The sequence below is a fragment of the Pelodiscus sinensis genome, chromosome 1, assembly GCF_052426305.1.
Source record: "Pelodiscus sinensis isolate ZL-2025 chromosome 1, ASM5242630v1, whole genome shotgun sequence".
NCBI classification, from domain to species: domain Eukaryota; kingdom Metazoa; phylum Chordata; order Testudines; family Trionychidae; genus Pelodiscus; species Pelodiscus sinensis.
The window spans coordinates 312,449,064-312,464,922 of record NC_143052.1 but is presented as its reverse complement, the minus strand read 5'-3'; the positions used below and the strand labels follow the sequence as shown (position 1 = coordinate 312,464,922).

Genomic DNA, 15,859 nt, shown 5'->3' with positions numbered 1-15,859 from the left:
TTTCACAGCCTCCTCTGGCAAGGACTTCCACAGGTTGACTATGCGCTGTGTGAAGAACTTTCTTTTATTAGTTTTAAACCTGCTACCCATTGATTTCATTTGGTGTCCTCTAGTTCTTCTATTATGGGAACTAATAAAAACTTTTCTTTATTTACCCTCTCCACAGCACTCATGATTTTATATACCTCTATCATATCCCCTCTTTGTCTCCTCTTTTCTAAACTGAAAAGTTCCAGTCTCTTTAGCCTCTCTTCATATGGGACCCGTTCCAAACCCCTAATAATTTTAGTTGCCCTTTTCTGAACCCTTTCCAAGGCCAAAATATCTTTTTTGAGGTGAGGAGACCACATCTGTACACAGTATTCAAGATGTGGGCGTAGCATAGTTTTATACAAGGGCAGTAAGATATTCTGTGTCTTATTTTCTATCCCTTTCTTAATAATTCCTAACACCCTATTTGCCTTTTTGACCACCGCTGCACACTGTGTGGAAGTTTTCAGAGAACTATCCATGATAACTCTAAGATCTCTTTCCTGATTTCTTGTAGCCAAATTAGCCCCCATCATACTGTATGCAGGAGTGGCCCGAGTCCGGCTGCAGCAGCTGGCGCCCCAGGCAGAATGTGCAATCGGTGCCCCCGACTGCATGGCTGTAAATGGCCGTGACGTAATCAAGGAGCGCTGGGGCCAGTGGTGCCCTAGGCAACTGCCTAGTTTTCCTAGGCTCACGGGCCGCCCTTGACTGTATGTATAGTTGGGGTTATTTTTTCCAACGTGCATTACTTTACACTTATCCACATGTAAGCAGGGGCTATTTCATTTTCCATTTAGTTGCCCAATCACTCAGTTTGGTGAGATCTTTTTGAAGTTCTTCACAGTCTGCTTCTGTCTTGACTATCTTAAACAGTTTAGTATCATTCGCAAACTTTACCACATCACTGCTTACCCCTTTCTCCAGATCATTTATGAATAAGTTGAACAGGATTGGTCCCAGGACTGACCCTTGAGGGACACCACTAGTTACCCCTCTCCATTCTGAAAATTTCTCAATCCATGAAAGGACCTTCCCCCTTATCCCATGACAATGTAATTTACACAAGAGCCTTTGGTGAGGGACCTTGTCAAAGGCTTTCTGAAAATCTAAGTATACTATATCTACTGGATCCCCATTGTCTGCATGTTTGTTAACCTCTTCAAAGAACTCTAATAGATTAGTAAGACATGATTTCCCTTTACAGAAACCATGTTGACTTTTGTCCAACAAATTATGTTCTTCTACATGCCTGACAATTTTATTCTTTACTATTGTTTCGACTAATTTGCCCGGTACTGAAGTTAGACTTACAGGTCTGTAATTGCCAGGATTGCCTCTAGAGCCCTTTTTAAATATTGGTGTCTAGTTAGCTATCTTCCAGTCATTAGGTACAGAAGCCAATATAAAAGATAGGTTACAAACCACAGATAATAGTTCAGCAATTTCCCATTTGAGTTCTTTTAGAACCCTTGGATGAATGCCATCCGGTCCCAGTGATTTGAAAACATTAAGTTTTTCTATTTGTTCCAAAACCTCCTCTAATGACACTTCAATCCAGGATAGCTCCTCAGATTCATCACCCACAAAGGATGGTGCAGATTTGGGAATCTCCCTAACATCCTCAGTCGTGAAGATTGAAGCAAAGAAATCATTTAGTTTCTCTGCAATGGCTTTATCGTCCTTGATTGCTCCTTTTATATCTACAGGGACATGCAGAGACATGCCAGCACCCAGCTGCTTCTGGGAGCAACATGGGGCCATCGCAGGCAGGCAGGCTGCCTGAACCTTGCTGTGCCACCAGACAGGAGCCATCTGTGGTATATAGGCATCCCACAAAATATAATAGCCCCAGGGCTTATATAGGAAAGTTAATCTGTCCCTGAGGATAAACAAAAGATGGAAGGTGGTGGTTGACAGTGTCCATGCTGGAGACATCACTGAAAGAAAAAATAAAGGTGTTAATGCAATTAATGATAAATGAATAATAATTTAAAATATAGCCTGGCCCCATAACATCTTTATCACGTTGTACACTGTAATAATTTCCTCTACCCTTCTCTGTTTTATTGCGTTGCAACAGGCATCTGAGCTATTTTTTTAGACTGGGTCTTCATAACAGGCATCTTATGTTTGAATGTGTTTACACAGTACCTAAAGCAATGGGCCCCAATCCTGATTAGATCTCTGGGCATTAAGGCAATTTTAGGAAAAAACCCTGAAATAGCTTTCAACAATATATTACCTGAATTTTTCATTATGGATTTTAAATAGGCTTTCAAGGATTAGATTTTTATCAGTAAATTTTTATACATATCATATGCATCCAAACTGATGAAAAATATTTCAATTGTTAGTAACATACTTTTACAGATAGGCAAAGTAAGAAAAATACTGCTTGAAAATGTATTAGCATTTGATTTAAGATGCTTTACTTTGTATATTTTGGCATGTGGTGTTGAGAATGTCTTTCTTTACTTTTAACTTCTACTGTCATTATATAATTACTATCTGACTCCCTTTATTGTCGACCCCACTGTAACTTCCTACAACTGTGAAAATGTAAATACCATTGGGGAAAATGATAATATTGATATTCATTTTAAGCAGTCAAACTTGTTCAAATGAATTCTGCCAACCCTAGTTTTAAGCTACATATATTTCATGATATTCAAGAAATTAAGATTTATTCAAATATATATTACATTAAAATGTTTTCATTGCATGTATTTTCTTTAACCAAAATGATCTCTCAAAAAAGTCATATAATGTGACATCATATACTCTACAGTAGGGGTATGTCTACACTACAGCGCTAGTTCGAACTAACTTAGTTCGAATTAGTTAATTCGAACTAAGCTAGTTCGAACTAACGCATCTAGAACTAAAAACTAGTTCGAATTAGCGTTTTGCTAGTTCGAACTAGCAAGTCCACATTGAGTGGACTCTGAACAGGGCTTAAGGATGGCCGGAAGCAGTGCCGGCAGGGCATAAAAGGAGGACTTAGAGCATGGAGATGCGGTCTCAGGCTAGCCGAGGGCTGCGCTTAAAGGGTCCCGACCCCCACCCCAGACACACAGTTCTAAGGGGTGCCCCGCTTGCAAAGAAGTTCTGGCTTGGAGTGCCCTGAGTGCCCACACTGGGCACATCACACCACTCGGCCATCAGCCCGGCTGCACTTGCCGCAGGCTGCCATCTGGGGAGAGGGAGTAATTGGGGGGCTGCAGGAGAGCTTCCACCCCCAGAAGCCCGCAGAGCCAGCCCAGTCCTCCCCATCGGGGGCTCGTACCCCATTCCTCCCTCACCTCCTTCCACTTACCCTTCCTTAGCCCCCCTTCTTATTGATGTACAAAATAAAGATAACGTTTCTTCCAACATTGACTCTGTCTTTATTGAAAAAAAACTGGGGGAGACTGGGAAAAGGAGGTGGGAGAGGGGAAGAGAAAGGCTGGGAGAGGGGAGGGCAACTAACATGATCAGGGGTTGGGAACAGGTCCCAGATGAAGAAAGGCTACAGAGACTGGGACTGTTCAGCTTAGAAAAGAGGAGACGGAGGGGGGACAGGATAGAGGTCTCTAAAAGCAGGGGTTGGGTGGAGAGGGTGCATTCAGAAAAGTTCTTCCTGAGTTCCCATAAAGAAGGACTAGAGGACACCAAAGGAAAGGACTGGGTAGCAGGCTTGAAACTAGTAAGAGAAAGTTGTTGTTCTTGACAAAGCAAATAGTTAACCTGTGGAACTCCTTGCTGCAGGAGGCTGTGAAGGCTAGAACTATAAAAGAGTTTAAAGGGAAGTGAGATAAAGTGATGGAGGTTGGGTCCATGGAGTCCTATTAGCCAGAGGGTAGGAGTGGTGTCCCTGCCCAAAGTTTGTGGAAGGCTGGAGAGGGATGGCACGAGACAAATGGCTTGGTCATTGTCTTCGGTCCATCCCCTCCAGGGTCCCTAGGGTTGGCCGCTGTTGGCAGACAGGCTACTGGGCTAGATGGACCTTTGGTCTGACCCAGTACGGCCATTGTAAGCTCAGGGCTCAGTGTCGGGGGTCTCAGTGGACCCCCTTGATTTTCATGCACACCTGGTCCTGGGTGGCCAGGCTGGCAGCTCTCCTGCCCTAGACGGCCACTTTCCTGTGCCTAGTGCGGAGTTCGTGGATGAGGTCCACGATGTCCGCACTAGCCCAGGAAGGTGCCCGCCTCTTGCGGTCCAGGGCAAGCTCCCGGGAGCTGCCAGCCTGGTCCCGGCAAGAGGGGGTGGGCTGGGGGGCATCGGGTGGGTGGCTCTGTGCCGTGCCAGGTGCAGGGTCTGCTAGCTGGGTGCTGGCAGGCTTGCACCCGGCACGGGCACCGTAGCCAGCCCGTGCCCCTTTAAGGGGTCCGGGGCCGGGAGGGGGGCATAGAGTTTCCCTGGTGTTGGCCAGAGTGGCCACCAGGGAAACCTGGGGAGGGCTAGCCTCCCACTAGTTCGAACTAAAGGGCTACACAGCCCTTAGTTCGAACTAGCTAGTTCGAACTAGGCGTTAGTCCTCGTAAAATGAGGTTTACCTAGTTCGAACTAAGCGCTCCGCTAGTTCGATTCAAATTCGAACTAGCGGAGCGCTAGTGTAGCACCTATTAAAGTTAGTTCGAACTAACGTCCGTTAGTTCGAACTAACTTTGTAGTGTAGACATACCCTAGGTTAGTATACTTTACATGGTATAATGTGCCTTTAAATAACCTTTGCACTACATCCCATATTTCAATATTGAGGAAAAAAAAGTGTGAGAGAAACTATAGTTCCAAATATACACGCCTTTCCCAAAGAAGGCAACTATACACATTCCCAGCAGCAAATATAGGGCAGAGCGAGCGGGGCAGCTGCCCCGGGCCCCACGCTTCAATAGGCCGTGTGCCCTGGGCCCCGCAAAACTCTCATCCATCCCTGCACATTCCTATATTGTCTAGTCTAAAATTGCAACACCTATTCCAATATTCTTAAATAATTTCTATTCAGTTTTGAAATAGAATCATAATGCAAACTTTAACATTTTCCTTTTAGTATGACAAGTCTTATAGGCTTAATAAAAATGGAAGAAACTACAAACCGAAATGGCACTGATAGAGATACTCCTATAAAAAAGGTGGTGGTAAAATATATATTGTAGTATTTTTTTTGGATCCCAATTACTGAAATTCTAGTCAACTCTCATCTTGGTTATTGAAATCTCTTCTCTGGTCTTCCTACCTCTGCCATCTCTCTCCAGTCTATCTAAAACACTAACCTTAACTTCCTATTCTGTCAGTCTATTCATATTCCCTTTCCTTCCCTACATAGCTGTATCTATAGTTTACTCTCCTGCTTCAAGTTCAAGCTCCTCTGTTTAAACTTCAGTGCTGTGCACAGCTGAATTGCTGCCTACATTTAATCTCATTCTCTCCTCTTGCCCCTTTGGTTCTGACCCATCCTCTCTCCTCAGTGCTCCCCAGGGTCAAATTGAGTATACATGCAGCACACAATTCCAGCATTTTTCATTTGGCCTCCTCAATTGCTGTAAAAGTTATGCTTTGGTTTAAAAGAAGTTACATTTCTGAACCTTAGGATTGCAACAGATTAAAATATAAAGTCAGTGCAGGGCTATTCAGTTGAGTTTTCAGATAGACAGACACAACAAATCCATGTCTTGTCACACAAGTGTAAATTATAAGAAACTTAATTTAAGTCAACGGAGTCATACCAATATAAAACTGGTGTATATGAGAAGAGAGACAGGGCCAGTAGATCTAAGACAGATGTGGAATATTCTTATTCAGTTCAACAGAAAGGTAACTCTGGAGTCTACTGATAAATAGTGTGAAATTTTTAATTGTTGATTAATTTAGCAGAGACATCCATATCTTCTGAAATGGTGTGCAGATTCAGTGATTGAGAAAGATGCTTGTATAGAGAGTAACTTCACTTTTCCCCCCACTTCAACCTGCATGCACTCTGTTTGACTCATTTCCACACTATCTTCTTCATGTCTTTTTTCACATAGGGTATGTCTACACTACCCCCCTAGTTCGAACTAGCGGGGTAATGTAGGCATACCGCACTTGCAAATGAAGCCCGGGATTTGAATTTCCCGGGCTTCATTTGCATAAGCGGGGAGCCGCCATTTTTAAAACCCCGCTGGTTCGAACCCCATGCAGCGCGGCTACACGGGGCTCGAACTAGGTAGTTCGGACTAGGATGTACCGGTAGTTCGGAATAGGAATCCTAGTCTGAACTACCTAGTTCGAGCCCCATGTAGCCGCGCTGCACGGGGTTCGAACCAGCGGGGTTTTAAAAATGGCGGATCCCCGCTTATGCAAATGAAGCCCGGGAAATTCAAATCCCGGGCTTCATTTGAAGTGCGGTATGCCTACATTACCCCGCTAGTTCAAACTAGCGGGGTAGTGTAGACATACCCATAGCTCCTTAGACTTGGAACTGCCTACTTTTTCCTGTGATAAAATATTTAACAATGTTTCCGTTACTGAAAACTATAATTTGTTCAGCTTTCTAACCACCCATTTTGATTATTGTAACTGCTTCCTCACTGACCTTATTTGAGCCATACAGAGCATATCTGCTAAAATCAACTTCCATGCTTATTGTTCTAGCCATTCTTTTTTAGACTACTCCCTCATCACTAAATCAAGTTCCTAGTCTTTAACTTTAAGGCCTCAATAATTTGCCACTCCCTCTTTACCTTTTGATGTATTTTATGGCCCCCTCAGTCCATAGACTTTTCTATTCCAATATTCACTCTTTATTCTTCATCACCCTTACCCAAAATATATTCTTCCACCTTCCTGAACTGATCAGTACAGTTATTACTCTCTCTTCCTCTTTCAGATCCCTTCTCAATATCCACTTCTGCCGAATGCCTACAAGAAATCAGGTAATGTATCAAGTGGGTGGGGCAAAATTCCCCTCTCTCCTAGCCAACATAGGTGTTTGGCAACATTTAGATCTAAACCCAGCCAATAAGAATTTAGAGTGGTCAGGTGACTGAGTGCATGACTCAAAAGAAGCTCCAAACCCACCCAGGGGAAGCTGTGTACAAGCCACAATCTGGTTAAAAGAAGTTAACCCACCCATAGTCTTAGGAAGGATATCTGTGTAACCCTAAACTTCAGGGGCAAGTTATGGGCTGCAGAGGCTAGGATTTAAAGTCATAGTTCCAAGAAAAAGGACTGTGAAATGTTAAGTCTGAGGGGTAAGCAGAAAGGGGATGGAATGCTGTTGAATAAACTAACCTTAGGAGAAGGGAAATATTGTTTCAAATACCTTTGCTATCACTTGATTGCTTGGGGGGACTCAAAAAGGAAACAGAGTGCCTGCAGAGCTATTGTAGGTCACAACGGGAAAGCCTTGGGACAGCCTTTGTCCACCACAATATTGATTAATTTAAAAAAAATCTAATTAGCCATTTCAAAAATTCAGCTGTGCACAATTGATCTGAAAAGACATATAGGCCTTACTGCATACTTTGAAGGTCATCATGGAACTTAAAATCTGTTGGAGCAGTGGAGGAAAATAAATTCTAGATACAAGTTCCTGTACCATCAAACATAAAAAGGTATAAAAGTAGAGGCTAGATCTCTTAGCAAGAGCATTTAAGCCAATCTGTATTGCTAGGAAAGAGCACAGAGAGAAGCTGTCATTATGCTAACCAGCTAAGTTTGAAAGTCAATGTCTTGAATTGCACTATTTTCATTTGGTTTCCAGATGCAATCTACAAAGCATGCATATTACAGGCAGTCCCTGAGTTACGCGGATCCGACTTATGTCGGATCCGCAGTTACGAATGGGGCTTTTCTCGCCTTGGAGGACTGGAGCGGTGGGACGCCCAGATGCGCTGCAGTCCCGCCGCCCCTGTCCTCTGGGGCGAGAAAAGCTGCTCCACGTCTCCCTGGTCTGCTGGGGGGGGAGACCCCCCCCCAGCAGACCAGGGAGACGCGGAGCAAAGCCGCGGAGCACGCCCGCAGCAGGACAGCCCGGGCGCGCCTGGGCTGTCCTGCTGTGGGCGTGCTCCGCAGCTTTGCTCACCGTCTCCCTGGTCAGCAGACCAGAGAGACGGAGCAAAGCCGTGGAGGACGCGTCTCCCTGGTCTGCTGGGGGGGCGTGCAGCTAGTGCACCCCCTCGCCTCCCTAGCAGACCAGGCTTTTCTTGCCTACGCCTGGGGTAGAGCAGCTGGGGCGCTGCCGGGTTGGTCCCGCAGCGCCGCTCCTCGGCGCTACTGTACCAACCCGGCAGCACCGCAGCTGCTCTGCCCCAGACGTCCTGATTCAGCCGCTGCTGGTCAGTTTTGGTCCCCAAGTCAGCCGCTGCTCAAACTGAAGAGGGGCTGACTACAGGAAGCCTGAGGCAGAGCTGCTCTGCCCCGGGCTTCCTGGAATCAGCTGCTGATCAGTTTCAGCAGCTGACTTGAGGACGCCTGGGTTTCTTAAGTTGAATCCGTATGTAAGTCAGAACTGGCGTCCAGATTCAGCCGCTGTTGAAGCTGATTAGTTTCAGCAGTGGCTGACCCCAGTTCCAACTTACATACAGATTCAACTTAAGAACAAACCTACAGTCCCTATCTTGTACGTAACCCGGGGACTGCCTGTATTTTATTATATACTGTTGTACACAGAGAAACCAAGCAGTGGTATTTGCATAAGGCTAGGAACTATACAAACAGGTACCCAACAGTGCTTGCAATCTAAAAAGATGAGCAATATATGATGAAGTATAGCAGACAGTGGGACAATCAATCATATATTTTAGATGGTGCTTGTTGCAAAAAAGTTCAAAAATCCATAAAACTATTTCAGCAAGAAGTTCTAGCACTTACTGCTTTGGAAACAGAAGTTCATGTTTGGTACACAGCTTGCGTGGGTGTTGGGAATATGTCTCTTCCTGTACCTGTGAAAAGTCACCCAAATTTGGTAAAAAAATAAATAAATCTCAGTTTGCACATGCTCAGTAGAGACTAGTTACAGTTTTAGCAGCTAAAAATCTCCAAAGACTATCTCTACTGAGCATGCTTCAAACTAAGACTGCATGCCAGGCTGCAATTGCTCCTCTAGGCTACTAGGGCTGCTTTGGAGCCAGACACAAGAACTGAGAGCTGGAAGACCATCTCTCCTGTGATGTCAGTGCTAGCTACCTCTTCTGGTGACCAGGTAGTGAAGGGAAAGAAGTGTGTCTGGTATTACAGAATTCTAGGACAGGAAGGGACCTCCTTCCTAGGCTGTTATTTCCCATTTTGTATGTGTGCAACTGACTGTTCCTCCCTAAATGGAGTACTTTGCATTTGTCATTATTGAATTTCATTCTATTTACCTCAGACCATTTCTCCAGTTGTCCAGATCATTTTGAATTATAACCCTATCCTCCAAAGAGCTTACAACCTCTCTCAACTTGGCATCATCCACATATTTACAAGTGTACTCTCTGTGCCATTATCTAAATCATTGATGATATTCAACAGAACCAGAGCCAGAACTGAACCCTGTGGAAAAAAATGGTTACTTACCTCTGTAACTGTTGTTCTTTGAGATGTGTTGCTCATGTCCATTCCATGTAGGTATGTGTGTGTGCACGCATTGTTGGAAGTTTTTTTACCGTCGCAACACCCATTGGGTCAACAGGGGAGCCCTCTGGAGTGGCACCACTATATCAGCTAATATATGCCCCTGCTAACCACACATCCTCTTAGTTCCTTCTTACTGGACTACTCCGAAGTAGGGGAGGAGGGTGAGATTTGTAATGGACATGAGCAACACATCTCTAAGAAAAACAGTTACAGAGGTAAGTAACCATTTTTTCTTTGAGTGATGGCTCATGTCCATTCCATCAAGGTAACTACAAAGCAGAGATCCTAGGAGGAGGGGTCAGAGTTCTGAACGTCAACTGAGCAGAATGCAGCCCTGCCCAGGGCTGCATCCTCCCTAGCCTGGTGGGCCAGTGCATTATGATTGGCAAAGGTGTAGACCGAAGACTACGTGATGGCCCTGCAGATGTTCAGGATCAGGACCTGAGTCACGAAGCCCATGGCGGAGGCCTGGGCCCTAGTGGAGTGGGCTGTAAGGGGAGAGGCTGGCACCCTGGCTAGCCCATAGCACTCCTTGGTACAGGATGTAATCCACAAGGGGAGCTTCTGCGCAGAGACTGGCTGCCCCTTCAGCTGTTCTGCGGTTGCCACAAAGAGCTGTGGAGACCTACGTGTGTAATGCCTGTTCCTTACCTGAAGCATGGGGATTCGGGTAAAAAAAACTGGGAGAAAAATGTCCTGAAACATGTGAAAGTTAAACACCACCTTTGGAAGGAAGGCAGGGTGAGGGTGCAACCAGACCTTGTCCTTGAAAACTATATATAAGAAGTCTGAGGTAAGAGCTCTCAGTTCGGACACGCACCTGGCCAAAGTGATAGCCACCAGGAAGGACACCTTCCAGAAGAGATGCATCAGCGAGCATATCGCCAGGAGCTTGAAAGTAGGCCCCAGGAGCTTCGACAGAATTAAGTTTAGGTCCCACTGGGGGACGGGCTGGTGGACATGCGGATAAATTGTGTTCAACGCTCTTAAGAATCTGTGGATCATGGGATGTGTGAAGAGTGTTGTATCCCTATAGCCTGAGTGAAAGGTGGAAATAGCCAGCAGGTGAACCCTGATTGATGAGGAGGACAACCCTGGGATTCTAAGGTCAAGGAGATAGTCCAGAACCAGCGGGACCTGTGCATCCATTGTGGGGATACACTTCTGAGCAGCACAAATGGAGAAATATTTCCATTTAACCAGATAGGTAGGCCTAGTGCAGGGGTGTGCAAAAGGGCCTCCATGGGACGGATCCGGCCTGCGGCAGAGGTGTAGCGAAGGGGGGGTAGGGATGGACAGTTGCCCCCGAGCACCACACTAGTGGGGTGCCAGGCCAGGGTGGGAGCGGAGTACATGCTGCGCAGGCCCACCTGACGCTTAGATCAGTTAGCCGGCAGCTGGGCCACGTGCTGCTGCCCAGAACACACTGAGAGCAGAGGCCGCTGGCGGGAGCGGCCTCTTTTAAAAATAAGATTAATTTACCCGACCGATTCCTCCGGTGCCTGGTTCTGTGGGAGGGAGATTTGGTTGCGGGGAGGCGTGGCCCTGGCTGGGATTGTGTGCCTGGCTCAGGCATCAGCTGGTAGAAAACCTGCCAGTCTCCAGGGCAGGGTTTCCCAACCTATGGGTCAGGACCCAAATATGGGTCGCCATTACATTTCAAAAGGGTCACCAAGTGTCTCCCCAGGTGGCTCTGCCCTCTCTCCTCCCCACATTTTTTAATTGCCTTGGGTCACCAAGTCTTCCTGAATTTTCAAAATGTGACTCCATCTGGAAAAGATTGGGAACCGCTGCTCTAGGGGCAGCCCAGGGCTAGGGGACACAGAGCAGGGGATGGGGGGGGGGGGCAGAGGCATGTAAGGGCAGGCAATGGCAGGGGGAGAACACAAGTGGGGGGGGGGTCTTGGGAGGAAGAGGTAGCTCAGGAGCATTTTGTGGGGGAGGGACAGTGTGTGGGTGGGGGCCTTGGGGCAAGAACAGCAGGGTGGGGGATCACAGGCCTGGGTGCTTGTGGCCCCCAGCCCCACTTTTTGGGCATTTCTGTGATTCTGGGTTAGGAGAGCTGGGCACTCCCCGGAGCAGTGCCCAGCCAAGGCAAGGGACAGCACATGTTAAGGACCCGGAGTAAAGCAATGGCTTGGCTGGCGGGGAGCGGAGAAGAGCTTTGTAATTTGTGAACTCTGCCCACAAGTGCTAGGAGCTGAGGGGTGGGGAGCCCCTTTCCCTGTACGCTGAATTTGCTATTGACCTACCACCTGGCACTCAATTCCCTGCCCACTGACTTTCAGCCACTTACCCACTTGTCACTGGACCACCTCACTTGATTTCATACGGACACAAAGCATGTGTGTTGTATAGTCTTGCCTTAGTGTGAAAGAAGATATTTGCATATATATTTTCTTGTACATACAACCACACTTAAGCTGAGGTCCTCAGTATGTTCTGTGAGTATCAGTGAGGCCCCCAGGGCTTCCAAAGTTGAGTTGCTCTAGCACCTAGATCATCCCTGACAGGTGTCTGTCTAGCCTGCTCTTAAATATCTCTAGTGATGGAGATTCCGCAACCTCCCTAGGCAATTTATTCCAGTGTTTAACCACCCTCACAGGCAGGAAGTTTTTCCTAATGTCCAACCTAAACCTCCCTTGCTGCAATTTAAGCCCATTGCTTCTCATCCTATCCTCAGAGGCCAAGGAGAACCATTTTTCTTCCTCCTCCTTATGACACTCTTTTAGATACTTGAAAGGTGCTCTCATGTCCCTTTTCGGTCTTCTCTTTTCCAAGCTAAACAAGGCCAATTCCTTCAGCCTTGCCTCAGAGCTCATGTTGTCTAGACATTTTATCATTTGTGCTGTTCTTCTCTGGACTTCCTCCAGTTTCTCCACATCTTTCTTGAAATGTGGGGCCTAAAACTGGACCCAATACTCCAGCTGAGGCCTAATGTGGATGGCTCATTCCCTGCCTAGGGAAAGTGAGACTGGGTGGGTTAATTTCCAATCCTCCTGTTTATTCTTTTCCTAGCCAGGAGGGCACAATGGTTCTGACAGAGTCTCTGCAGGAAGGCAGCCCGCACTGCCTGAAACTCCTTGTGCAGGTGTTAAACAGCTGTCCAGCCCACCCCAGCAGTGACTGCATTTCAATGTGCCTGAAGCAACACAGCACCCGCGATGGACAGGGGAATGGCTCCCGGGCATGGCCTGCTCATGACTGCTTCAGTCCCGTTGGATGGGCCTCAGCCCCTTTCCTTCCCCTCCCCCACTTTGCGATGGGGCTGTAGACTCTGGGGGAGAGGGGTGGAGGCAGGCAGAGGTGTCTCCCTGCAGCAGATGTAGACACATCTCTGTATTAATCATTCTCTCATTGTAGTTTTTAGCTTTGTATTGAGTCCTTTTACATGGACACTTTCTATTACATCTTGGTAGAATAGTCCCTAAAACAAGTGAGGTAGAGACTGTCCCTGTGGGGTGAATGAGGTGAGAATGGGTAAGTCGGATGGCGAGCACCTCTGGGCAGTTGCAAGGGTTGGAGAGGAGATGGAAGCCAGATCCAAGACCAATGAGCCTTGGGACATGGGCCCATTGAAAGGAGACTGGATCTGTGGATGCCTTTGGGGTCAGCAGCAAGGACCTGCTTTGGGAAGCCCCCTCTTTGGAGGTGAATGTGGCAGCATTGAGAAACCCCGCAGAAGCAGGTGCCACAGACACTAACTGCAGATGCATGGGACTGCTCTCACAGATCCTGTACATGCATGAGATGATAGATCTGCAGGAGGGGGGAGCAGTGGCGAAGCATGGGGGCCAGCGAGGTCAGTTGTCCCTAAGCACCATGCTAGGGAGGCGCCACTTTAATCCCATTCAGCTCCTCCCCACGTCATCCCTCGGCTCACCTGCTCTCACTCCACCTGCTGCCAGCAGCTGGAGCCTCCTCCCTGCCCCGAGCCCAACCCTCCTCCATCTCTACCAGCAGGTTAGTGCATACGGGAGCCTGGCCCCAAACTGGAGTGGAGAGGGGAAGATGTGGTACAAGTTCTCCTCCCCCCTTCTCCCAGGGTCAGGCTCAGCTGGAGTGGCACAAATTTTTCCTTTGCCCCCGGGCGCATAACACCCTCGCTATGCTTCTGCTGCTTCCCCACCCCCAGGCGAATTAGAGCCTGGGGCCAGCGGAGCTCGTAAAGCTTCCTCCTGCCCTGCCAGGAGCACACAGCGCTTTGACATGCCATGTGGTCCTCGGAGGGGACGTCACGTGCTCCCACGCCCTGATTGGCCTTGGGGCGGGAGGAGTGCATGAAGATTCCTCCACCCTCCTCCTGCACTGCAAGGGCTGTGAGGCACTTCAAAGTGCTGTATGCTCGCACAGTATACATACAGCGTGAAACCCCCCCCTTCACTTTGGGCACTAGGAAGTTGTGATGACGCGTTGGGGTTCCCCCAACTCCTGCACCGCCGTAGTGGAATGAATAGACTGCCCCAGCCAATATGATTGAGGGAGTTTATTGCTTCTCCAAGGATGCAGCACAGCACAGATGTAATCTAGTTACAGGGCCAGGCCTGGGATGCCTCGGCAGCCTAAATCCCAGGCCCCCTTGCTTAGGCTGCTTCCTCCATGATTCCAGACAAACTGCCCAACTTCCAGCCGTGCCCCCCAGCCAGGGCTGCACTCCGCCTTCCTCCCTTTGTTCCTCTCCCTGGGAGGTAACAAGTAGAACAGGTAACCTTCCTGATCCATCAGCTACTCTGCTGGGCTGTGGTACAGACAGCAGCCAGTGGGAGGTCACCCACAGCCCAAGTCTAGCAGCCAGCAAGGTACCAACATTACATCACAGAAGTGCCTTGGCCCCGAACTCCTGAAGGACCACTTCGGTGGTTCCCAGCCTTAGGAGCTGATGCACCTCTTCCCTCCCTACTGTCTCTAGGACCCACCTGGCAGAAGTGATGGATTCCCATGTCTGGTAGAAAGGGAATAGACAATGTAAAAAAACTGGAGAAGTAAGGCTGGTATGTTACCCCAGGGCACACCCTCAAAACTCTTGGCATGGGCCCTGAGACAAGTTAGAGGGTTCTGCACCGTGGGCCTATGTGGAGCGGGAATGACACCTATTATTGCTCCCATTGCCATTTCTGCCCCTATGGCGGGAGAAATCGTGACAGACACTCTGTTGGGGAGGCCTGATGGCATTTCTGTTGGAGAGGGAGCACCTCTGAGGGGCAGGTATGTGGATCCTGAGAGTTTTTAGGGGGGCCAAGGTGTCCTTAAGGCCATACAGATGACAGTCAGTCTGCTCCGACAGCAGGGAAGTCTTGGATGGGGGCCTGGAGTTCTAGAGGCACTCCAGACACCTGCAGCCAAGAGTTTTAGCGCATCACCAGTGGAGGCTGGCGCATCTGTGGCATCCAGGGGCGCCTGGAGGGATGCTCGCAATGTACATAGCAAACTGACACTTTCGGCATGACAAATGTCTCAGACACTTCGCCAAAGGATCAATGCCCACAAAACAGATATTAGACAGGATCACAAAAAATAAAAACAAACAGTTTCTTGCCATTCCAACCAGAAAGGACATTGTCTCCAACGACTTGATTACCTGCATCCTGCTTCAAAGGCCTTTTAAGACTGCACTTGAAAGAGAATCCTCTGAACCATCATTCATGCTTAAATTTGACACTTTACGCCTAAGTTTGAATAAAGACTAATTATCTTACCCATTACAAAGATAGCTTCCCCAATTATCACCTCTAATATCTTTAGCTCACAGACATTTACCTCCCGCGCCCCCATCCCCCTTCTGTTCTGAAATTTGATTTGTCCTTTTCATATGTGTTCATTTTTTTAAATTGTATTCTTTGGTATATATGGTTGTGACAATTTTCTTCCACTATTTGATCTGAGCAAGTGGGTCTGGCCCACGAAAGCTCATCAACTAATAAACCATCTTGTTAGTCTTTAAAGTGCTACATAGTCCTGTTTTGTTTCAGCTACACCAGACTAACACGGCTACATTTCTATCACTATTCTAACTTGTCTAAGTAATTTTAACTTGTTTGTTCCTTATTTTAGCTTCTGATCCTACCCCATTTTCACTGGCATTCACTATGTTAGGCATCCAATCACCAAACAACTTGTTGGTGAAAACCGAAGCAAAGAAATCATTAAGCGTCTCTGCCATTTCCACATTTTCTATTATTCTTTTTCTCTTTTCATTGAGAAAAGGACCTGTGCTATCCTTAGTCTCTCTGGGTATGTCTACACTACCCCG

At 47.4% G+C, this 15,859-nt stretch overlaps 1 long non-coding RNA gene across 1 annotated transcript in view; it reads right to left on the bottom strand.

Moving 5' to 3' along the window:
• Positions 1-6,465: 6,465 nt before the first annotated feature.
• LOC149525838 (uncharacterized) overlaps positions 6,466-15,859 on the bottom strand; it is a 35,244-nt gene continuing 25,850 nt past the window's right edge. Inside the window, exons 2-3 of the long non-coding RNA XR_016348545.1 lie at positions 8,866-8,936; positions 6,466-6,912 (exon numbers count right to left, since the gene is read on the bottom strand). This is a non-coding gene — a long non-coding RNA (uncharacterized LOC149525838). The remainder of the gene's footprint in view (positions 6,913-8,865; positions 8,937-15,859) is intronic.